The sequence below is a fragment of the Balaenoptera borealis genome (assembly GCF_965194805.1).
Source record: "Balaenoptera borealis genome assembly, chromosome: 3".
In the NCBI taxonomy this organism is placed as follows: domain Eukaryota; kingdom Metazoa; phylum Chordata; class Mammalia; order Artiodactyla; family Balaenopteridae; genus Balaenoptera; species Balaenoptera borealis.
Window position 1 is genome coordinate 82,325,872 of NC_138866.1, and position 23,360 is coordinate 82,349,231.

The 23,360-nt window shown below is 40.0% G+C and overlaps 1 long non-coding RNA gene across 1 annotated transcript in view; it reads right to left on the bottom strand.

The window, feature by feature from the left end:
• The window catches only part of LOC309625519, a 41,867-nt gene extending 20,036 nt beyond the window's left edge, over positions 1-21,831 (bottom strand). Inside the window, exon 1 of the long non-coding RNA XR_014242558.1 lies at positions 15-21,831. This is a non-coding gene — a long non-coding RNA (uncharacterized lncRNA). The remainder of the gene's footprint in view (positions 1-14) is intronic.
• Positions 21,832-23,360: the final 1,529 nt, after the last annotated feature.

A 23,360-nucleotide genomic window follows, 5' to 3' on the forward strand; every position in this document is an offset into this window, starting at 1 on the left:
TCCACTCTCTCCACCTTCTTTCCTCCCTTTTTTTCCTCTTTCTCATCCACTCTCTCCATTCATTTATTCACTCATCCTTTCAACAAATAGTCATTGAGTGCCAGATGATATTCTAGGAGCTTGAATTCATCAGTGATCAAAGTAGACAGAAATCCTTGCCTTCATGAAGTTTGCATTCTCCTTTTTCCTGCATGTTTCTTTAGCAGTGCTGATATAGTTCAAGGACTCCTAGAAGCACCTGTTCTGTTGCTTTGATCCACAAGTACTGTCCCTCTTCCATGACACCTGTATTTTCTCTGCTTGGAGGTGAGGAGCACACACAGGGGAAAAGAAGAGCTACCCCTAGGCACTGCAGAACCAAGGGATAAAAAATTCTCAATCCTGTGAAGAAACAGCACAACCAAACTGAACCCAAGTGCATCATCACAGCCCATGCAGGCTTTCTAGTCCTCTAGACTGGAGGTTAAGTCAGAGGTTATTGGTATAATTCTATCTGGCATTAGAGGAAAGGGTAGGATTCAGAGTCACACAGACCAGGGGATGCATTTTAGTTCTGCGGTCTGTGGGTAGGTCAAAAAACCTCTTTAGGTCTCAGTATCTTCAACTCTTAAATGAGTTTAACATCCTTTACCCTGTGGGTTCTATCATTATTTTATTCATTCATCAATTCATTCATTCAGTGAGTATTTATTAAGCCCCTACTGTGTACTAACACTGCTGTAAATACTGGAGATATAACAATGAAGAGACAAAAATTCTTGCCTTCATGGAGCTTACATGGAGAGAATACGGTCTATTACATAGGTAACTTAGATTCACCTTATCTTTCGGTAACAATAACTGAAGCAATAAATGTTCAGAACTATTCTTAAAGCAGAATCAAAATTAGCATGCGCCCAGCATATACATCTTCATTATGTTCTACCTTGAACTTGCTACGCAGATAAGCTCAGCCAGGCCAAGTGCAGCAGGGAAAAGAGCTTTAGTTAGTGATGTTTTTCATACACTATGGGTAAAATCACCTACTCCTGCTGGAAAAGATGCCACATAAGTGTAAGTAAGAGCTAACAAAGTACTAACTACCTAACAACGATTCCTGTTGGGTATTCAATGAAGCAGATTATCTGAGAGACAAAGGAGCCTGAGGAAGGCTTTGGGGGCTGGGTGACAGCTGCACCACCCAAGGCAGCAAGAAGCCATCCTGTACCCAGGACATCTGATTCCTCCACCGAGGGATGAGGGATATTGTCTTCCACAGCCCCTTCCTTTAGTACCCGATGTTTTCAATTTCCCTTTGAAGTTTATTCCCATTTTCCAAGGCTTAAAAACCATACCCAGTAGAACACCGGCTATGAAATTAATCAATGTGTGTCTCTACTTGTTCTGCCAGGTCATTGAAAATCTCTTGACATAATTTTGAGTTAGAGTAAAATTAAAATTTTTTCTTGATCATTGAGTAACACAGAAAGAAAGAAATGGAATTAGTCTGAAAAGATTAGTTTTCACAAGGCCATTTCAGTAACTACCAGAATGTTTTTAGAATCTTCTCTAGTTCCTAAGTAGACAATATGCGTTATCTTTTGCTTTCTAAAAATGGATTTTCTGGTTATATTCTACTTTAAATTCCCTTAGGAAGTAGATAAGGTAGATGTTATAAATAAATAAATATTATATGAAATTATAGTTACTTTTGGATTTATATAAATTCTAAGAATAATGAATCTCATTTGTTGGCTAAGATTTAATGTGTCACGGGACTCTACTGATTTGAATGCATAGTATTTATCCTATGTCCTTTTTCATACACTATTCTCCTACTTTATTAGACCTCTTTTTTTTTTTTATCCAAATAATACTCTCTCTAGGTCTCTGAAGATTTAAGAGCTCCATGAAAGCAAGGATTTTTGTTGTTTTGGTCACTGCTGTATCTCCAGAGCCTAAAACAGTGCCTAGTATATAGTAAATGGTCAATATTCATTGACAGTTGAATGAGTTTAGGTCTTTAATTTTAGATGATGATAGCTAATATATAGCACTTAGTATGTGTCAACCACTTTTCTAGCAACTTTACACATACTAATTTATTTAATCTTCAAAATATAACCCTCAGAGACACCGAGTGGATACAAATTTGTCCAAGTTTGGTGACAGAAGCAGAATTTGAACTCAGGTGGTCTGGCCCAGAGTCTGTGCAATTAACTACCGTGCTATTACTGACTCTCTAAGTTAGGGTAGTTTTTTAAATTAATTAGTTCTTAATTTTATATTTTTAAAATCATTTTATTATTAAATTAATTTTAGTCTTTTATGCATTTAATAGATATTACATTTATATATTTATAAAAACCAAAAGGTACAGAGAAGCATAAACCTGAACGTCTCCCTCCTCATTGTCCTTGAGCCAACCAGAGGCAGCCAACAGACAGCTTCAGTCTATTGTGGCTCTGCCCTCTCTAGACAAGTAACTTTGGGCAAACTACTTAATCTTTCTGTGCCTCACTTCTTGTATGAAAAACGGGCATAATATTGATAGCTCCTTCATAGACTTTTTATGAGGATTAAATGAATTAATTTCTGTAACATGTTTAGAATAGTTCTGGTCACCAAGTAGGTACCAATAAGTGTTTGCTATTATTACTTTTATTAGTTTTGTGTATCCTTCCAGATATTTTATTCATACACAAGATATACACATATATGCACCCACATATACACTTTCTCTCCCTCTTTTTTTTTTTTAAATAGTATCCTGTACCTTGCTTTTCTCACATCACAGTCTCAAAACTTTAATTAAAAGATAAGTCCATGAATACATTTTCTTTTGGAGTAACCCATTCTCAGCCTTTCCAATATATCACTTCTTTGCTCACAGAAAGTTATCTATGGCTTCCTGATACTGTTCTATCATTTCTCATTTTGGGGGTAGAAATTAAGGAAGAATAGCCATTCTGGGGGCAACATGGGGTTGACAGGCGTTAGCAAAGTCAGTTCGTGGGAAATGAGTGATGGTACAGATTCTGACTTTCTGAAACGCGCTCTGATGTCAGTGGCGGTGGCAGCACCATGAGTTTCTGCATCAAGAGGTTGGGTGGTAGGGAAGGTGGGGCCAGGGGCGAGGTCTTAGAGCATACTTGCACAGTAACCCCCCTGTTTTCACCTAGATCTAATATCTACTTAGGGTGGGACCGTTTGCTGATGAAAGTTACAGGGGAGAAGTGCCAAGCCCTGCCCTCTCCCCTTTCCATCAAGGCAATCCTTGGCACTTCCCCTGCTGGCTGGCTGGTACCCCCGCACCTGGCTCTACCATTTGGAAAAACAAACTGAAATAAAACAAACAACAACAAAACAGAGAATCATAAGACTGACTTGCCTTCCTGTAAAAGAGGAGCTGCAGCTATGGCCCAGGTAAGAGAGAATTACCACTCCAGAGAGTAAGCTACTGGGAGAAGGAGCACGTGAGGGGTTAGTTTCCAGCATGATTGAATTTACAGGGTGATTGACTCGTAAACAGGCAGGAGAAGTGCTTCAGAGAGTGGGAGTGTCTAGACACTGGCTGTGGACCAAATCTCCTCTGAGCTGTTTTCTGTGGGACATGGAATCAGGGTGAGAGACCTGAACAGGATTACAGAGGCATCCTGTTCCAAGGAGCAAAAAAGACTGCAGCTGCCAGCAGAGAGCACCATACACACTAAAATGTAAGGCCTGTGCCTCCTGCAAGAACAGTAGTGAGGGGGGTGGTGAAAGAGAATAAAAAGCTGCAACCACAGATGTGTCTGGCCCCTCTCAGACACCATCCTTAGTCTTACAAACAAAAGGAAACCTGCAGGGGCTTCCCTGGTGGCGCAGTGGTTGAGAATCCGCCTGCCAATGCAGGGGACATGGGTTCGAGCCCTGGTCCGGGAAGATTCCACATGCCGCAGAGCAACTGGGCCCGTGAGCCACAACTACTGAGCCTGCGCGTCTGGAGCCTGTGCTCCGCAACAAGAGAGGCCGCCATAGTGAGGCCCGTGCACCGCGATGAAGAGTGGCCCCCGCTTGCCGCAACTACAGAAAGCCCTCGCACAGAAACGAAGACCCAACACAGCCAAAAATAAATAAATAAACAAATGTGGGGTTTAAAATGTTCTGATATGAAAAGAGTACTTTAAGGGATTTTTGGCTTTGAGACCTTCCCTAGAACCTTATAGAAGAAAAACACTCTTCCTCTGCATCTTTATGGAAAAAAAAAAGGAAACCTGCAGGACAGCTCAGCACCGCCTTGAGTCTCTGCACTAAAGTCAGGGGACCCTGTGGACTGCACAGAGATTTTAGGCCAGGAAAAATGTGACTCTCCAGACAGTTTGAATGGCTTGTAGGTCACAAGTTACTCAAGGATGTCAGGGAAACTTGGCAGCTACACACTGACTCTCTGATGATGAAACTTCAGTGCTGTAGGACGTCCCACTTTTGTAAGCCAGAGGTCACAGAGTAACCCCAGACCCCTGCTTCCCAGCCTTTCAATCCTCAGGAGCTTCTGAAGCCTTGAAGAGACTTCATCCCAAACTCAGCCGAGCTGGCACTGAAAGGCTTCCTGTGCAACAGGAAGTCCCCAGGCAATGGCAGAATTGGCTTGGCCCATATCACCTTCAAGGGCTACCTCTCCGCTGGCTCTGTGTGCACAGAGCTTTCTTCTGGAATGCGGACACTGTATGGTTTCTTAGCTGTTTCAGCTGCTCTGAACAAACAAGTTCCCATCCTCGGGGAATTGAAACTACACAGTTTCACTCTGTCCTGTTGTGTTGGCAGCTGCCTTTCAGCATTGCCCTGTCCCAACGAAAACCTCAACACAGATCCCTTGCTTGCATGGTATATAATAGCACCTTTCATTCCTGCTTTGGCACATGCGCCCCTGGGTTAAGAGTGCCATGGAATAGAGAAAGCATTTCGCAGAGTGTGGTGCTGGGGACCCCATCCCATGCAACAGCTGAGCAGAGGCAAGTAGAAGTAATATGCATGCTTGCAGGGAAAGGAGGAGGATGAACCTTGGGAGAACCATTCCTGCAACCAGCCTGCGTGCTCTGAACATCTACTGCATTTGTACTGTGCCAGGCACTGAGGGCAGCACTCAATCTTTGTCCTTAACGTGTTTGGAGCTCCCAGGGGGAAAGAGACCACAGAACCAAATGTACCAGTCAAGGTTCTTGGTTACAAGCTGCTGAATCCATCTTTAATGAGACAGCTGGCTCTGTCTGGAAGCCAGGCTCTAAGGTCTCCATTCTGTCTTTATCCGTTACTAGCTGGAGGACCTGCATAGCAGTTACTTAACCACTCTATGTTTTAGACTCTCATTTGTCAAACGAGGGCTACATTAGTAGGTACCACTTGTAAGGATTAAAATGCTGAATCCATGGGAACTAATCAGGGCATTTGCCTGACTCATATTTAACCTTCAGGAGATGTTAGCCATCATTATCATCAATTTATCCTCAATCAAAAAGCCACGGAAGCAGATTCAGAAAATGGCCAGGCACCAAGAGAGGTTGAGAAGCAGGAGCCGTAGAAAAGTTTATGCCACAGGCACAGCCTGATTAGAACGCTGCTCTGGCACCGCTGCCACTACTCACGTTAGGCAGCACTACCACCCCGGCTGGTCACTCCAACGGCCGCCACTGAACGCTGCTATCATGCAATCGACTCTAAATTCATTGTTTGCTACCTGCTCCAAATTCAAAGTCCCGTATGGAAGCAAATAAGTGCCAAAGCTCAGTTCCCCTGTTTGAGACTTAGATGGCAGGGTTAGGCAGAAGTCACATCTGGTCTACTCTCTTTTCTGTACTGGGAGGTTGTGCTCGGTCTCCTGTCAAGGCTCTCACATTGGTGGACCGCTCCACTGTAGTAAGGGCAACAGTGACGACGCCAACAGCATCAACAACCAAAACGGCAACAACAATAGCAAATGACAAACATCCATACAAAGCGAGGGTTCAGTGGTAGAACTATGAAGTTAGGGCCATAGCAGTCACTACTCATTATTTTTTTATTGAAGTATAGTTGAGTTACAATGTTGTGTTTCTGGTGTACAGCAAAGCGATTCAGAAATATATATATATGTATATATATATACTTTCCATATGCTTTTCCATTATAGGTTATTACAAGATATTGCATATAGCTCCCTGTGCTATAGAGTAGGACCTTGTTTATCTATTTTATGTAGTAGTTTATATCTGCTAATCTCAAAGTCCTAACTTATCCCTCCCCCTCTTTCCCCTTTGGTAACCATAAGTTTGTCTTCTATATCTGTGAGTCAGTTCCTGTTTTGTAAATAAGTCCATTTGTATCATATTTTAGATTCCAAACATAAGCAGGTGCACAATTTAGAATCCCAGGTGTCATCCTTGATACCTGCCTCTCCCTTACCCACACTTCCAGTACACCACCTTTCAGTTTCATTGCTTACCCATCACTTAAATCCACCCGCTTAACTGCAATTTCCTAATCCCAGCCACCACCACTGTGCTGTTAGACTATTATATCATCCTCATGGCTGATTCCCCTCCATGGACCCCAGACTCTGTTTAGTCTGTTCCCACAGAGCAGCCACAGTGACCTTTCCAAATTGCAGATATGAGACTCGATCATCCCTCCAGTTTTTAATGGCTTCATAAATCTCTTAGGTTAAGGACAAAGCTCGTTAACATGCTCACAGGGTCCTGCCTGTCTTGGGATCTGCCTCCCCTCTAAATCCACGTGTGCTCTGCTCTGGTTTCCCTTCCTCATTCCACTCCAGCCACAGTGCTCTCTCTCCAGTCCCGATGACCCAGATGCTCTCTCTTGCCACAAAGCCTTTGCCCATGTTTGGCACTTTTCCCCCCTCTTCTCTTTTGAGCCCTATCATTATTCAGTGCTACTTCCTCATGGGGGGTCCTTCTCTGACCTCCCTGACCAGGACAAATCCTCCCATTACAGACTCTCACAGCATCCTGACTCTCTCCTAAAATGGCATCACAATTGCCATTTTTCATTTGTGTGATTATATACAGGTCACATGAAAATATGGACTACGTGTGATTCCGTTCACCACTGCCTAGCATCTCCCATTTGTTGAGTAGACCGACTGAATGAATGAGTTGAAAAATGGCTTCTCATTGGAGGTTAATATATCCTTGATGTTTCAGGAATGAGTGAGAATTCGTTGGATGGAGGAGAGGAGGAATAAAAGCATTCCAGGAGAGGAAACAGGGAAATCAAAAGTCACAGGACATGCGAGGGAAGGGTGTGCTCAGAGAAAGTTTAACGTGGCCAGTGTGTGAGTGACGGGAGATGGATGAGGGAGAGAAGAAAAGCAGCAAATAAAGCTGGTGAGAGTTGGGTCTTGGTTGCAAAGGTCCTTGAATGCATGCTAAGGAATTTAGACCAGCATTTCTCTGTGGATGTGGAGAGAATCTGATTAAGCAGAGAAATTAAGCATCAGAAATGCAGAATGAGGGTTGAAGCAAGAACATACCTTCTGTCTTTAAAATTTTTAATATCAAATTAGTAACTATTTGTACTTCCAGAGCAAAGTTCTAGTTATTCATTGTATAATTAAAGAAAGTTATTTCAAAAATGTCTTAAACTATGCTTAGATGTCTGTTTTAAGTAAGTGCAATCAGATTGTTTTTTTATTCCCTACTTCCAATAATTGTCTCCCAAGTGATTATTATTCACATTCCAATGAACAGATGTCACATAACCAGCTGGAAAAAATCAGTTACATATAACATGATCAATCAATAGAGGGCCTCTGATTTCAGCTCAATACAAGTTATTCCTATTAGGTTGATGATAATAGCTGTGGTAGAATTTAGTTCTAACTGGTTTTTAAAATAAAACCATGCCTCTCAAACTTTTTTGGACTTGGGACCCTTTACAATCTGAAAAATTATTAAGAACTTCAAAGAACTTTTGTTTATGTGGGTTACATCTGTGAATATTTACTATACTAGAAACTAAAACTTAAATTTTAAAAAATATTTATTAACATATTTTAAAATAACAATAATAAACTAATTAACATACTTAACATATTTTGTGAAAATAACTATTTTCTAAAAGAAAAATTCTCGTAGAAGACAGCTGGTTCTCATATCAGTGTAATCTGGTATTTAATCTATTTAATAGTTCATCTGCATTTAATCTGTTGTGTTGTTTTGGTTGAAACCTATGAATAAAATCCTGACTTATGCAGATATGTAGTTGGAAAAAGGAGTGTTTTGATGCCTTTTTTCAGATAACCATGACACTATATATCAACTTGAAAAGTAGTAGTTTCTTAAAGATCAGTTGCAATATGGAATATAAAACCATATCAATGAAACTTGTGTGCTCTGAAGCACTAAAATTCATCAGTCTCTTTTGCCCTTTGAATGGAACTTTTACTCCTGCATGATTGAGTAACACAATGCATTGGTCATTTGGAAAATAACCTTTCACTGAGTTGGGTAGGTTTTCCAAATTTTGACACATTTTATTATACCATATCAAAAAAATCACATTCATACAATAACTATAAATGGAATACAACCTTTAAAAATTGTGAATCACTATGTTGTACACCTAAAACTTACATAATATTATACATTGACTATATCTCAATAAAATAAGTTTTTTAAAAAGGAAAAAACATCACCACTAATCTTATCAAGAAGATTTTTAATACTGAGAAGCTGCCAAGCTCCTGGTGACAAGTATAAATTTTCAAAAATTTAATTTTACCTGAATGCTTAGATTCTATCACTGGCAACAAATTCCACAGTTGTTTTTCTTGAAGTGACACTGACTTTATTAATTTCAAGAAAATGTCTGCCAAATACCCAAGTCTGAATAGCTATAACTTGTCATTCTTTCAATAAAAATGGTGTTCCATTAAAAACGTCTAATTTAGCTTGAACTCAAATAAATGCGCCACATGCTTTCTTTTTTAGGCAACCACCATACTTCAATACGCAACAGAAGTGCTTTATGTGTTACTTCTCATTTTGTCACAGAGGTAGTAAAAAAAAAAAAAGTACTCAAAGATCAGGACAATAAAATTAATAATTCTTCCTGCTACATTAGAACAAGTTTGTGTGAAACAGAATTATTTTCTACTGCAAGCCTGCAGTTAAGAATACAATGACTGCTAACATGGTTTGGTATCATGATTTGGTGTCTTGATTTCTGCTTGGGCGCCAGCAGTTTTACCCACATCCTTGCTTTCACACAGTCAGCAGAAATGTCCACAGAGTCAAAAAGGCAAATAATATGTAAATATGATTGTAAAAAAGAGTTTTGACCTCCTGAACCACGCAGAAGAATCTTGGGACATCCAGGGGTTTGTGAACAAAACACTGAGTACCACTAATGTAGAAGTTAACTTAGAGACCTAGTGGTTTGCTTACAGTGAAATAAGGGGCTCAGCCCACAGCCTAAACCAATTCATGATTTCACTGTTTTTAAAAAGCCCACCTTTGCCTGTTTTCACTACTTCAAGAGCAGTGTGCTATCTCTAAAAGAAATGATCGCAAGTCAAATGAATTTTGTTTTTTAAAGCATTCTGGTGACTCATCAGTTCTGGTCACTGCAAAGGCTACCTACATAGTGCTAGTAAAGAAAGGAGTCATTTATCCTAAGTATGTGGTGGTTGTCACTAAATGATCCATTTAGTGACTCTCTCAGCAACCAAGACCAGCCAACGACAGAGAGTAAGTAATTTTAGAAAAGTTTGTAAAGTGTCATTTTGCTAAACAGCTTTTCAGATAATCAAAGCTATACAGGAGTGTAAGGGGGTGAGGCAGGTCTTCCCCTCATTAAGTGAATAAGTATTACTTCAAACGACAATACTATTCAGGATGATTTTCTTCTCTAGTGATTCACTTCATAGCACATGTTAACTCTGAATGAGCAGGGAAGTCTCCAAGTTCTCACCTAACACCTTATCAGACTGACATGCGAAAAAGTCAGACCTAGGTTTTTCAAAGGAATTGCCCAGCCCATGCTGAAAGCTATAGTGAAAAATAACTGATTCATCCCGAGCCTTTTTGAACTTGCCAACAAGCAGAGCATGTGGAAGGCCATTTGAGCATGACTCTGCCAACCAGGCAGGCACAAGCCATGTTGACTCTTGTGATTTCTCCAATTCATGTTGGGGCAAGAGCTGGACTCTCAGTTTCTCACACTGGGTGGGCTTCTGTGAGTTATGCCTATTGTGTGAGTGTCACAAGGTCATCCTATTTATCCACAGTTACAAAGAAAGGAAAGGAGGAAGTATTTTTCTATTTCAATGGCATAAGGGCTTAGAAACTATGCTTTGGTCATGCAACCTTAGTGGATTTTCAATGACAAAGCATAAGCATGCTGTCCTGGTGGAGAGAGGAGCACTTCCTATTCAGAATCATCTTATTTCCCTTATGTCTGAGGTTGTTTGAGGTTGTAGATGTGCAGAGATGAAGGATTAATGTTAGGCTCTTGGGTACTTGCCTTCACCTCTTTCTCAGCACAGCTGCAACCCTGTGAGCTGCTCATTACAATGGATACATCCCAGAAAGTCAAGTTATTTAGTCAAACCAGCACCATGTGAGTCAGTGTGATCATCCTAAGAGACATCAAACCGTAAAACCCCAACCATTTCAAAAACAACCCAGTTCAGGAGCCTGGCTCCCATAACCAACACCTTGTCATCCTCTGTAACTGCATATCCCTTCACTTACTCACATATATCATAGATTTAAGAGGCATGGATATGCCTGCAGTATCTTGAATGCCTTCTTAAACATTCCCCTCCTCCTTCTTTCCACATGCTATTCTCTCTGCCTGGAATGCCCTCTCTTATTTTCTGGTAGACCTGTGTGCTGTAACACTCAGTCAGAGCTGGATATCTGCCTTCTAGTCCCATAGCATTTCATGCTAGCCTCTCATGCTACCTTGTCACTTCACTTGCTCATGTGTCTCCTCCATTACTTGGGATTCCTTTAGGGCAGAGATTTTTGTCGTTAATTTCCAAGCGTCTGGCAAAAAAACAGTGGTAATGTCTCAAGGGATGCTGGCTGGGCACATGTACTGTACTACAACCATCCCTTTTACATGCGTCTTAAGTAATCAATTTGAATTTCTCACCGTAATTGAGTCGTATCCTAAAACGTAACTTTATCCATAGTCCCAAACTACAATCTCCTTTTACTTTCTCCGTCAGGGCTCTCTCTCTTCATTTCCAGCATTAAAAGATCTCTCTTCACTTCCTCCCACTGCACTTAAACATTTCACTGGTCATCTTCTGCCATCTCAAGATGTAAAAAAAATAATCGAGGTTACCTCATTCATGGATATGTAAAGTCTCGACAAATCGCTGGACATTTAAAATATCATTTCTCCTTAATTATCTCAGTACCATCATCAAGGCAAGCTGTGGATTGGGGTCAGGGGAGGCAGGCACCGGGAGGAGGATGTAAGTCGGCTTGCCTTCTAGGCAGTCTGATGAGTCTGGACAAGGTTAGGCTGCCATCACAGTCCTAGCCTTGACTTTGGGCAAGTCTTTGGCAGCCTCTCTTCTCTGACTTTCCCTCAGTTAATCCCTCTTTGCCCAATTAGATAGGCTTTGCTTGGGTCCAAAGAAGCACTGAGTAAACACCAGTTGAGGCAGCTCGCCCTAATGATGGCCATTATGACTTTGATTTTCCTTGTAAACTATGGAAGCACTAAATGTTACGGATGGAAGGGACTCAAGAATTTTTTTTGAGGAAGAAACTGAGGCCCTGAGAGGTGAAGTGAATGGTTTGACTATAAGTTCTCCTTGAGCAGGAGAGGAAAGGAGTAAACCAAAAAAACAGGAGAAAAGGCTAGTATGGCAATGAACGACCTGAACACATTTAGCTGCTTGCACTTCTCTGAGCCATAAGGAGGAAGGATGAGAAATCTGCCTCTACACCACTTCTTCCTAAAGCTGCCCAAATGTTAATATTTTGTAAGTAAAGAGCAATAAATGTTTTCTCATTCAAGTTCTCACATTCATTGAGTTAGTAATCTAAATTATAAGAATATTCATTTTTTTTCACAGAATTGAACATCTTTATTGGAGTATAATTGCTTTACAATGTTTTGTTAGTTTCTGCTGTATAACAAAGTGAATCAGTTACATGCATACGTATATCCCCATATCGCCTCCCTCCTGCGTCTCCCTCCCAACCTCCCTATCCCACCCCTCTAGGTGGTCAAAAACCACTGAGCTGATCTCCCTGTGTTATGTAGCTATTTCCCACTAGCTATCTGTTTTACATTTGGTAGTGTATATGTGTCAATGCTACTCTCTCACTTCGTCCCAGCTTACCCTTCTCCCTCCCCGTGTCCTCAAGTCCATTCTCTACGTCTGCATCTTTATTCCTGTCCTGCCCCTAGGTTCTTCAGAACCATTTTTTTTTTAGATTCCATATATATGTGTTAGTGTACGATATTTGTTTTTCTCTCCTTGACTTACTTTACTCTGGATGACAGACTCTAGGTCCGTCCACCTCACTACAAATAACTCAGTTTTGTTTCTTTTTATGGCTGAGTAATATTCCATTGTATATATGTGCCACATCTTCTTTATCCATTCATCTATTGATGGGCATTTAGGTTGCTTCCATGACCTGGCTATTGTAAATAGTACTGCAATGAACATTGGGGTGCATGTGTCTTTTTGAATTATGGTTTTCTCAGGGTATATGCCCCATAGTGGGATTGCTGGGTCATATGGTAGTTCTATTTTTAGTTTTTTAAGGAACCTCCATGCTGTTCTCCATAGTGGCTGTATCAATTTACATTCCCACCAACAGTGCAAGAGGGTTCCCTTTTCTCCACACCCTCTCCAGCATTTATTGTTTGTAGACTTTTTCATGATGGCCATTCTGACCGGTGTGAGGTGATAACTCATTGTAGTTTTGATTTGCATTTCTCTAATGATTAGTGATGTTGAGCATCCTTTCATGTGTTTGTTGGCAATCTGTATATCTTCTTTGGAGAAATGGCTATCTAGGTCTTTTCCCCTTTTTTGGATTGGGTTGTTTGTTTCTTTGATATTGAGCTGCATGAGCTGCTTGTATATCTTGGAGATTAATCCTTTGTCAGTTGCTTTGTTTGCAAATATTTTCTCCCATTCTGAGGGTTGTCTTTTTGTTTTGTTTATGGTTTCCTTTGCTGTGCAAAAGCTTTTAAGTTTCATTAGGTTCCATTTGTTTATTTTTGGTTTTATTTCCATTTCTCTAGGAGGTGGGTCAAAAAGGATCTTGCTGTGATTTATGTCATAGAGTGTTCTATGTTCTCCTAGTGTCTGGCCTTCCATTTAGGTCTTTAATCCATTTTGAGTTTATTTTTGCATATAGTGTTAGGGAGTGTTCTAATTTCATTCTTTTACATGTACCTGTCCAGTTTTCCCAGCACCACTTATTGAAGAGGCTGTCTTTTCTCCACTGTATATTCTTGCCTCCTTTATCAAAAATAAGGTGACCATATGTGCATGGGTTTATCTCTGGGCTTTCTATCCTGTTCCATTGGTCTATATTTCTATTTTTGTGCCAGTACCATACTGTCTTGATTACTGTAGCTTTGTATATACAATTTACTTCTAAGAGAGCTGTTTACCTTATTTTTACTGACTCAATAACTACTTAAGACATCTTAAATATTTAACCCCAATCTTGTCAGAAATGTAAAATAGCTGGTTTCTTTATCCTTAAAAATTTTGATTTCGATTAAGCAAAACAATTCTGAGAGTGCATTTTCTAACGAATTCTGACAGTTAACCTCAAAATTCTGTCTTGATATACACCACGCAGAAAAAAATAACAAAGGCACGATAAGTTATTTAATTCCCAAATTCTTTGTTATTTTTCACAGAATGAGTCTCACATCTGGAAAAGCTCGTGCAATTAAATAGTTTGTCCAAGAAAAGTCTATTGGAAGGAATTCCAAATATACACTGTTTTTGCATTGTTGGTTATATCTAATAGAAAGCTTTTGAACACAATAATATATTAAGAAAGGAGAGGGGGGAAAATAACAAAACACTTTCCATATTACAGCTTCCTAGGACTTGAATGGACATCTGAAATCTGCTGGGAATTGCTCCCTGCCCCCAAGTTAGGACTGTACTGGAACGACTCCAGAATGTTCACTGCCTGAAATATTAAGTAAAGAAACTCTATATACTGACAGTGATCATGTGTCCCAGTGATTCTTTGCAGCCATGAAGGTTTCCTTTGTTCATAACTTGAATCCTTCCTGTTGTCATTTAAGCCCCTTATTTTCTCCCAGGGCACAAGGCCACTAGACAAAGTGACACACTCAGCAGCCTCCTGCTGCTCTCCCAATGTCTACAACTGCCCAGCGGTCTCCACCGTGGTGAGTAGGAATTGAAGGGGCCACAGTTCAGAAGAGAGGAGGGCTTCCCTGGTGGTGCAGTGGTTAAGAATCTGCCTGCCAATGCAGGGGACACGGGTTCGAGCCCTGGTCTGGGAAGATCCCACGTGCCGCGGAGCAACTAGGCCCGTGAGCCACAACTACTGAGCCTGCGCGTCTGGAGCCTGTGCTCTGCAACAAGAGAAGCCGCGACAGAGAGAGGCCCGCGCACCGCGATGAAGAGTGGCCCCTGCTTGCCGCAACTGGAGAAAGCCCTCACACAGAAACGAAGACCCAACACAGCCAAAAATAAATATAAATTAATTAATTAATTAAAAAAAAAAAGAGAGGAGAAGGGTCAAGGTCAAGAAGTAGGAAGTTGCCTTTTCTCCGCTAGAGAAAGCACTCCATGACAATAGCACCCACAAAATTAGCTAACATGTCTCTAATGAGTTGATTGCATGGCTTTGGAGGAATGATTCTTTTAGGCATCTTACTTCCAGTCTTTGGGAGAGACCAGTATTGTGGTCTGGCAGAGGGATGGGGCTATGTCTACTTTGTAGCAGAGATTGGAATGACTCCTGGCAGGAGCTTATCATTTTTGCCTTGCAGCTTTTTCCTGATCTCCCTATCTATGTGTGTTTCTACCTTCACTCCACCACTGTTGTTAACCATCATAGCACTGTGTTTATTTTATGCTTAACATGTATCATAATCTGTAATTAATTTTTAAAAATTGGTTTGTTGCCCCATCTTCACCCAGAAATACTGTCCAGGAAGGAAACCTATCTCTTTAATCATCTTTTATACCTGTATCACAGGTAGTATCTATAGGTACTCAATAAATGTAAAGAGAATGAAAAAATAAAAGTGTAAACAGATACCATCCATAGGATCAATTTCTCCTCTACTCTGTTGCTTTGGAATACTCTATCCTCTACCCACTCATCCCTCTGCAGCTGGAGCACTCCCCACTCAGGGATCACGTTAGCCTGTATTGTCTTTCATCCTTGGAGAACTCTGGACAGAGTTCTCCCTCCAGCCCGGACTGTGCATACCTAGCTAGCCAATACCTATAGCTCACTTGTTTGCGGTTTCTCAGTGTTTCACTTTGAGCACATCTATGGACTGAGTTTCAGATTGCAAGGCCAGACCACAAAAGTTAAGCTAATTGAGGCATTATGGAAAAAGAATTTTCCTTCAGGGATGCGTTCTCCAGTCTTGGGGATGATTGCTCCATCCTTTAAGCTCAATCCTTTCCTCTCCTTCTGTAAAACATGAGGGAAAAATGGTCTGCTGTGGAAGATAGAAACAAAGGATTGTGTGGACTTTTGATTATTTTGTAAAGTGGAAGATGAACAAAAAACCACGCAATAACCTTCTCTTTAAGTAAATGATATAGGGAAGAAAAGCTGAAGTTGAAACCAGCAAGTCCATTCTTCAGAAAAGCAAGCTGAAACTTTGGTTTAGTAAATAAAGTCTGCCATAGCTTATTAAGTATTAGAAAGGCACATGGTGAAAGTAAACAAAATAAAATTTACATCTGAGAGTGATCTATTGGTCAGGGAGTTTTAGTATCATTTTCAGGCACTGACTTAGTTGGTGCGTCTATATTCTCATTTCTTTATTTGCAAGTTGCAGTGGCTGTGCTGTAGTAGAGAGAACAGGGGATGTAGCACACAGAGGGGACTCAAAAAATCTTTGGTAAAAGAATAAATGAAAAATCAAGTAACAAGAGTACTGTCCCAGTATCACTTACATATGACTTTGGAAAAATGATTTTATCTTTGAGAGTCTCAAAATCCTGATTTGTAAAGTGCTTTCCTCTGCCCAACTCAGAGGTTTGTGGTAAATCCAAATGTCATAATGCACATAAAAGACTTTATATTTTATAAAGCAGAATATAAATGTGAGATTTATTATTATTATCATTATTATTTAGTAAGGAAATTATTATGGAACTCACCAAGTTATTATTCAATATCTATCTAAGTATATGATAGATAGTAGGTATGGTACTAGATATTGTCTTTTTCCCAACTTCTGGCATTCTGTAATTTTTAAAGAGTAATACATTTTAATTATAAAAATGTAAATGGGATGTGCAAAAAAAAAAAATCAAGCTCTTTACCTATTCCACTTTCCAAATACACTCTCAGAGACAAACTCAGTCTATTGTTTGATTTGCAATCTTATTCATATCATATGGTATGTATACCATATAAATTGCATTTATTATTATTTTTTCAAAAATGCAATATTATACATATTGCTCTGAGCATTTTTAGTAAACCATATCTCGGCACTTACAGATAGAGCTGCCTCATTGTTTTCAATGGTTTCAAAGTATTTCATAATGCTGTTCTCTCCAACAATCACAGCTGATGACTCTAACAGTGAAGCTGATTACATCATTTAGTTAGATTAATGGTGTGGTGGTAGACGTATTGTTTTTCCAGCAGGAGTACTATTTGTGTGATTAGTATCCCCTAAATCCTTCAGCCCCAGAGATTGTGTAACTTCCCCTGGGGGGCTAGTCACAGGGAGAACAAACAGCTCTTCTTCCTTGTGTCTCACCTGAGTCTCTTCTGTTCAGACATTGTAAGAATGTTTACGAAATAGGATTTGGCAAAGTTTCCTGGATAAAGTATTGGACAGAACAATTAGTCTTGATTCTACCTGATGGCGTGATTTTAGACAAAAGTCACAGCTTCCCAGTATCATACTTCTTCTTTTCACATAACCCCCTCACAGGACTACTTCGAGGCACGGAGACCACACAGGTCAGAGCCATTTGGGCACCTCGAGAAAGATGCTTCAGGAATCCAGAAGATTATCTTCATAATTATGAATGCCTAGGGAGCCCATTTGAGTCTACCTGCTTGGTATGGTCCCACACATAATCACCTTAGCAACCATATCGAGTAGTTACTATTACCTCCAGTTTAGATGGGAAACTGAAGCTCATAGAAATTTTAAAACTTATCTAAAACCCTACTCCTCTCACGTATCAGTGGAGGGCTTCAAAGTCAGATCAGCCTAGCTCCAAACCCTATGTTCATGCCATGGAGGAAACCAAGTCCTCAAGGGTCACAGAATCAAAGCGCTCTCCATCTGGTGGAGGTTTCAGTTGAGGCTCCTGGAATCCTGCCCTCAGGGTTGGTGGCAGTGCTTCCTGTCTAGGGCCTGCACTGAGCCCAGAGTGTATTCCTCAGGCTGACATGGGTTCAGGGTCTTCCGGAGAAATCAGTGGGGTAGCTACAGACTTTTGTCACATTGTGGTCATTCTCATTCACACTAGAGTTAGGGAGGCCCCGGCAATGGATCTGAGGGGCTCTGTGGGTTCTGTAGAGCTTTAGTTCCCCAGACGGGCTTTGCCAAGCACAGTGAAGGAGGCACTGTCCTATTCCCAGGTCGTCTCCTTCTGGGGCTTCAGAAGCTGGGTCTGAGAGTCATGAAGGAAATGTCTGAACCCACAATGGGGGCATTAGAGACAGTGTTTTGGATTAATTGAGACAGGTATTTAACTCTTCTCCAAAGTCTTCCTGTCACTGAAGGCATGTTCCAAGTTTAAAGGAGCAGAGGGATTCCCAGAGGAAATCTGGACGCTTCAGTAGACCCCCACTGGCCTGTTAACACCGGCAAAGCTTCTGAAAAGGGCAAGGACACTGGGTGATCCTTTTGCAGAAGATGCCTCCCACAGGGGACTCATCAGGGATAATTGCATGCCCAAGGCTGCCAAGGTGTCATCTGACCTTTGACACACGAGTATGAGGTTGTATACCCTCAGGTTAAGGATGCTCCAGGCCTGCCTATGAGTGTCAAGGCCTGTCATCCTGGGTGGTTAGGCCTCCAGGCCTCCCAGGCAGTTTGAGATATGGACTTTCCTTAAACTACCACACAAGCTGACTCCTGCAAGCTGGCACACCCCGCCAGCCACCAGGGAGCCATAGCCACAGTTTTCGCATCTACTCAAACACGTCCTTGGAGATGGAAATAATGCACATGGCATCCCACCCTCTACACCCTCTAAATTTGTGCATGTTATCTCAAGAACATGCATTCTCAAGAGATAAATGAGCAAAGGACAAAGTTCTCATGTGTATCATTTTTTTCCTGCAATCACTCATTCATTCATCAGCAAATATTTATTATGTGCTCACCATGGATGCCAAAGGCATTCAATAAAAATTAGTAAACCAAGATGTTTGATTTGATTTAAAAATGTATTTAGGGGGGCTTCCATGGTGGTGCCGTGGTTAAGAATCCACCTGCCAATGCAGGGAACACGGGTTCGGGCCCTGGTCCCGGAAGACCCCACATGCCGCGGAGTAACTAAGCCCGTGCGCCACAACTACTGAGCCTGCACTCTAGAGCCCGTGAGCCACAACTACTGAGCCCACGCGCTTAGAGCCAGTGCTCTGCAACAAGAGAAGCCACCGCAATGAGAAACCCGCACACTGCAACGAAGAGTAGCCCCCGCTCGCCGCAACTAGAGAAAAGCCCGCGCTCAGCAACAAAGACCCAATGCAGCCAAAAATAAAATAAATAAAATAAATAAATAAAAATTTTTAAAAAATGTATTTAGGACACTTTAATTTATGTTCCCATGTTTGATTCTCATCCCTTCCAATCACTATCCCCATGAGAATATTTACCAATTGGTGACCTGGAGAATGCTCTCACTCTCCCTGGTTTTCCATTTGTAACCTACAAAGAGGGTAGTGTCTCACAGCATTGTTGTGAGGCTTCCATAATTCCGTCCATGAAAGTTTATAAAGTGTGACACAATATGCAAAGTTGTTTGTTAATGCTATTAACAATCATGTGTCTAGTACCATGTTTTTCCCACTTTATCCAATTATGTTTACAAAAAAGTAGAGATTTTTCCAAAGAGAGTCATGCAAATCTCTGCACTACTGTCTGTGTCCTTTGTCCTATTTGGCTTTCAAAATATCAAAACAGATATAGGAAATATTGCTTCCACAACTAATTCCTCTTACAGTCTTTTCACCCAGAAGAAAGATCTGTCAAGACCAGTATAAGATGACCTGTAGCTTTTCCTCACCTTTTCTTAGATTCCACCTCTGTGAACAAGAACCATTCATGGGCCAAGCTGTGTGTGCTCAGTTTAGAATGCCAATTCCTGATACTTTTCTTGCACTTCACTACCATGAAACTTGGGCCTCTGGAATATTCTCCTGACACATCAGTAAATAATTCAGAGTGGGATAAATCAATATGCTTTGGTCCCCTTTCTTTTAAACCTATCTCAATGGTCTGTAGCTAATTTTTTATAAAATGTCTACTTGCACTCATGATGGAAGATTTTTAAAAATCTCCTTGACGAAAATGAAAGCATTTTATTGTCTCAATCTAAGAGTTGCCTTTACAGATCATTTTATTATCTTTTTTATTTATTTTCAGAAAGAACAGATTGGGCCAACTTCTAAAACCAAAATTATTATTTTTCCCAGATGTTTCCCAAATTTAATTGATCTATATCCAACAATCTCATATAACAGATAAATGTTTAGCAAGTTGGACATTTTTGCAGACTGTCACTTAAAACTGGAATTGTCTAGAAAAGCTTCAAAGAAAAATGACATGGTTTGTTATTGTTTGTTGATGACATGGATTTTATAACTGATTCTATCTCCTCTTTGCTTCGGAGTTTAGTTAAGATTTCAATGACATTTAGCAACTTTATGTTCCTCTCTGCCTAAAATGTTCACTCCACACACACACTTGCCTATCCTCTTGCTTCTCCTGAAGACAAATGGGCCTGTGGGGATAACATGAATGGCTCTCCAATTCTCTTTAGTCGATGGGAAGAGCCAGAAGGATATGGGAGGGAGGAAGGAGAGTGAATTCAGGATCTTCATTTCCCCAGTTCTGTCCCCATGAGGTCACCTCAGGCTGGCTATGTCCCTCAACATAGGTCTCTGGTCCTCTCAAGGACCTCCCTAGGCAGCCTGCCCTAAAACTCTCTCTTCTGGGTTCCCGTGACCTCTTCCTTCTCTCAAACCCTCAGGCCTCTAAGTAAATACTATCTTAAATTTTACATGCAACCCCACCTTTATAAATAAACTCTCCTCAAATTATACTGTTTTGAATGAATCTTTGTTTTTCCATTAAGACTTTGATTGGTACAGACCACTAATTCACATCTTTGCTATCTTTTATTCTGGCTCCACTCTCTTCTTAAAAACTTTCTAATTCTACTTCTTTTTAAAAAATAGCCTTAAATATACCTTTATACTATTATATAAAGTATATATAAAGTAAAATAACCTTAAATATATTTTATACTATTACTTATAGTATATAAATATACTTTAACCCTCACAATTTTCTTTCAATTTCCCCTTTAAGTGAGGTATAGTATAAACAAAATAGACAAAACAAGATTTTACTTATTTGCAACATTTTAAGCAACTTCAGATCTTTTCTAAAATGAGGTAGAGATTAGGAAACCATAAACAAGACCAAAAGACAACCATCAGAAAGGGAGAAAATATTTGCAAATGAAGCAACTGACAAAGGATTAATCTCCAAGATCTACAAGCAGCTCATGCAGCTCAATAACAAAAAAACGAACAACCCAATCCAAAAATGGGCAGAAGACCTAAATAGACATTTCTCCAAAGAAGATACACAGATTGCCAACAGACACATGAAAGAATGCTCAACATCATTAATCATTAGAGAAATGCAAATCAAAACTACAATGAGATATCACCTCACACCGGTCAGAATGGCCATCATCAAAAAATCTAGAAACAATAAATGCTGGAGAGGGTGTGGAGGAAAGGGAACACTCTTGTGCTGTTGGTGGGAATGTAAATTGATACAGCCACTATGGAGAACAGTATGGAGGTTCCTTAAAAAACTACAAATAGAACTACCATATGACCCAGCAATCCCACTACTGGGCATATACCCTGAGAAAACCATAGTTCAAAAAGAATCATGTACCAAAATGTTCATTGCAGCTCTATTTACAATAGCCAGGACATGGAAGCAACCTAAGTGTCCATCATCGGATGAATGGATAAAGAAGATGTGGCACATATATACAATGGAATATTACTCAGCCATAAAAAGAAATGAAATGGAGGTATTTGTAATGAGGTGGATGGAGTTAGAGTCTGTCATACAGAGTGAAGTAACTCAGAAAGAGAAAAACAAATACAGTATGCTAACACACATATATGGAATCTAAGGAAAAAAAAAAAAAGGACATGAAGAACCTAGTGGCAAGACGGGAATAAAGACACAGACCTACTAGAGAATGGACTTGAGGATATGGGGAGGGGGAGGGGTGAGATGTGACAGGGTGAGAGAGTGGCATGGACATATATACGCTACCAAATGTAAAATAGATAGCTAGTGGGAAGCAGCCGCATAGCACAGGGAGATCAGCTTGGTGCTTTGTGACCACCTAGAGGGGTGGGATGGGGAGGGTGGGAGGGAGGGAGATGCAAGAGGGAAGAGATATGGGAACATATGTATATGTATAACTGATTCACTTTGTTATAAAGCAGAAACTAACACATTATAAAGCAATTATACTTCAATAAAGATGTTTTAAAAAAAAAAGAGATTAAATCAAGGTAGAGGAAAGAAAAAAGGAAAGAGGTGTTCATCATCATCACTACCATAGACAAAAACATTTAATGCTCTTAATATATTATTTAGGCTCTAAAATAAACAATTTACACTCTCCATCTCATGGAGGCCTCAAAACAATCCCATGAAGTAGTCACTATTATTTCTCCATTTTACAGATCAAGAAAGTGAGGCTTTGAGGGACTAAGTAATGTGCCCAAGGCCGCACAAGTAGCACTAAGGCAGGAATTCAACTGAATTAAGTCAAGGCTTTATATCGAGATGGTAATAATCATGGTTTCTTCACTTTTTCTATTATAAAATGTTGCCCTTTTTGAAAAGTAATCAGTAAATCACATAATGATTTTTTTGAGCAAACTGTCAAGTAAATATCAATACTTTAGTTTTAAACCCTTCTCACTAATCTTGATCATTTTCTTTTTCAAATCCCTGAATCTTGGCTTGGAGTCAACAGCTCTTCTCAGCCATTTATACTTATGCTATTGACCAGCCTTCCATCTGAGGGTCTCCAAGGGTCCTTTCTCTAAGTTGTCTCCTTTCTTTCTTTTTGATTCAGTTATTAGTGATCTATTTCCTCTGTTAGGCTATTCAAACTTTTTAAATGACAGCCTTTGGTAACTCTAAATGTAAGAACTATTCTATTTCCTGCCATCAAAAACAACTAAAGGTAAAAAGAAATTTGCTTCTGAAAACATAGATGCTTGACCAATCAGAAGCCAAAACTTCTCAACTGTATTTACTTCTTTTCCCCTTCCCATCAGATTTCTCTCTTACATTAATTTGAAATAAAGATCTTGAGTTAACAGGAGTCCATGGCAACTGATCTCTTTGAGAAAAACCCTGACAAGGATTCAGCTCAAAAGTACCACAAAGTTTTTAGCATAATTTGGAAAATGCCACTTCATGGTAAAGTACAGTTGACTATAGTTCTAACAAAGTTTTTGAACACCAACTTAAATGGTTTTCATTATAAACTTATTAGGATGATAGATCTAACCCTGAAATTTTGATGGCTAACCATACAACTTCACTAGTGATAGTTCAGATTTTCCAAACATCTGCTTCTATTTATCTCTTTATTTTTCTCATATTCCCTCTGTGCTCATTGGCTGACCTTGACATCACAGCCAAACCCTAAATCAAAGCATTTTATCATTCTCCATTTTTTCCAAAGAAGGTCCTGAGTTTTTATTATCCAAGTAATAACAGACTCCATTTCTAGGACTTCTTTTCTTTAAGAGCCACATCATAAACAACTGGAATATTATGTTGACAAGGAAACTTCTGTTTTACATTTTTGGAAGAAACATGGTCAACAAGTTGAATAGGACCCCGGTTACTCTATGTAAATTGTTGGT